The sequence below is a fragment of the Hermetia illucens genome, chromosome 1 (genome assembly GCF_905115235.1).
Source record: "Hermetia illucens chromosome 1, iHerIll2.2.curated.20191125, whole genome shotgun sequence".
NCBI lineage: Eukaryota > Metazoa > Arthropoda > Insecta > Diptera > Stratiomyidae > Hermetia > Hermetia illucens.
The window spans coordinates 187,706,422-187,709,178 of record NC_051849.1 but is presented as its reverse complement, the minus strand read 5'-3'; positions in this window follow the sequence as shown (position 1 = coordinate 187,709,178).

Sequence of the window (2,757 nt, the reverse complement as noted above, 5' to 3'; positions counted from 1 at the left end):
CTGAGCGACTTAAATATATCGGGTCAACGCTATCAACCAATGCAGAACTGCGCTATGAAATTGCTTCACGCATTAACGCAACCTGGATGAAGTGGCGTTCCACAGCTTGTGTTCTTCGTGATTGACGTATCAACGAACGTATTAAATCTAAAATTTTCCGCAATGTCGTTCGTCCTGTCGCTCTCTATGGTTCTGACTGTTGGCCGACTACAAAAGACAATGAACGGAGTCTTGTGGTAATACAGACAAAAATATTGCGTTGGACTAGTGGCGTGTTACGTTCTGATCACAGCCGAAATGATGATATCCGCGATGGATATGAGGTTGCAACAATAGTGGAAAAATGTGGGAGGGACGTCTTCGGGGGTATGGTCAAGCAATTCGTGGTAAAGAGAAGTCATTCGGCAAGATTGGTCTGAACATCGGAATTGATGGTAAGCGACCAAAAGGCCGACCAAAACAACGGTGGCTTGATACATTGGATAGGAATTTAAAACCCCCGCGACTACATCCAGCTCAGGCATTTGATAGGACCAAACGGCGAAACCGATCACGACGAGCCGACCCCGCTTGTGAACGGGACAAAAGCTGAAGAGAAACAAGTTTACATGGTGGAAAGAAGCCTTCAAATATTTCTGAGAAGAGCAAGGTCGACTAAAATTATGAATGTTTTTTTTAATTTCGTTTAGAATTAGTCATTTGGAAATTAAATTGAAAAAATTAAAAATAAAAGCTAAGCCTACCTAAAATGGAAATATTGCAATAAAAGTTTCTATAACTTCCTTCGCTAAACGATGAAAAGAATTTTTAGAAATAATATTGGAAAAAGAAAGAGGACGTCATTAAATGTGATCGGGGTCGTTAAGTTTATCCACGCTCCATTTAAATATTCAATCCAATTACTTTAAATATATTTCCTAATTTCATAAAACAGCAATTCGGTTTGCCAAAATCACGTTCATCCCAAATATTAGGGTATTTATTACAAAATAAATGTGAGCAAATAAGCATAATTTAATTTTCACTCAATGCATAATGATTGATTATTTTAATACGATTTTATGCATCTATTCAACCGGATTACTGTTGCTGGAAATAGTTTTGCATTCTGCAACTGACCTCCCACACCCAACGAGGGGTCACTTTTTATATAATAGATTAACCAATAACGACCTTCCCGCACGAGTAAATATCAAATTAATGAGATTATTATCCCATTGGAACTAGAAATATAAATTTCAACTCAGAATATTGTTTACTTCTCAGCAGTTTTTGATGGACTGAGAAAGTTACTCCCGATTCGGAGGAAGCCTCGAATATTATCTTTGCAAATTACTTCACATCCATAAGGATTCTCAAAAGGTCAAAATTCTGCATCTTGCCTTCCACAATGAATATACAATTTAACCGCTTCCAATAACTTTGTTAGCGAATTGTTCGGAACATTCGATTAACCCTACACAATACTGGCCTTAACCCTCATATTTGACAAATTCTCCTTCTTGCGTAAAATCATTTCTATCAATTTATGAAAAATGGTAAACCATATATTTGCCCCCTTGTTGGCCGATTATCTCTGGAATAACCTTGAAAGCATGCGGGACCAATTCACATTACGACGCAGCTTTGTGCCCAGCAACTTCAATGGTATATCCGAAGGAAGCCAAAAGCCTGCAACACATTCACAGAGCAAGAATGGAAGCAGGTACCCCGAATAGAAGCCGAGCAACTACAACAGGCAAAGGGATCAAGGAAGGTCATTAGAAGTGGAAGCTTTGCCCACATTGATATTAAAAACACGTAAAGCCATATGCCAAGCGTTGTCACAGAATGTTCTACTCCATACATATTAGGAGCACGTTGCAATGAAATATTTCTGAAGGGAACGGTTCCATATGAAGGATTGTGCCGTATGCATGATGGATGTAGTATCATTTGGTTACTTCCTTGGGCGGGAAAATCGCTTGGAAACAGGGCAAAAAACACAAACAGAGATAAATGATAAGATTTGTGCAAATGCCAAGTTGGACTTATCAGTTGGCCAGTGGGAGGACGCATGCAAATGTAGAAAAGGTTTAACGGAAATAGATCCGACACTAATGTCACTTTCGGGGAAAATCAAGCATTCCACAGTTTAGAAAGTCACTTCAAAAATGTTATTTACTAGTTATGACTAAGAAACAGTAGACAATCAGAATATTTTTAGAATAAATTTGGTTACACTAGCCAATTAGAAGGCTAAAAGATTAAAAATCCTCTCCTAAGAAAATGTCAAATTTTGGCAAATATTATTTGTTGCATGCTCATGATTTAGGCATGGCTGCAATGTCGCACGGACCTGAAATAGAAGTTTCAAATTTCAAAGGCAAGGGAATAGAGCCCCGGCAAAACTTTCAGCCTCTCTACGGTCCTGTCTCGATTACATATATCCTTCACAAAAGAATAAATTCCTGCGATACCATATGCATTAAGATTTAGTTTTTTGGTGAAATTTCTTTCTACCGCATAATAGTACTCAATACAGTAGTCGCTGATAAAACCAAAGCGTCAGTGGTGCAAACGATCAAAAACAGCCAAATTTTGAAAGTGTAGTATGGACCCATATCCGCTTCGACTTTAATGCAATCAATTACTAAAAATCATTGTAATATACTATTATTAACTTTATTTGAATAGATATCGGTATGGAGGGTAATTCGCCCCTGGATGTTTTCTAGTTTTTTGGTTGGGTAGTTTCTGACAGTATGAACGAAATGA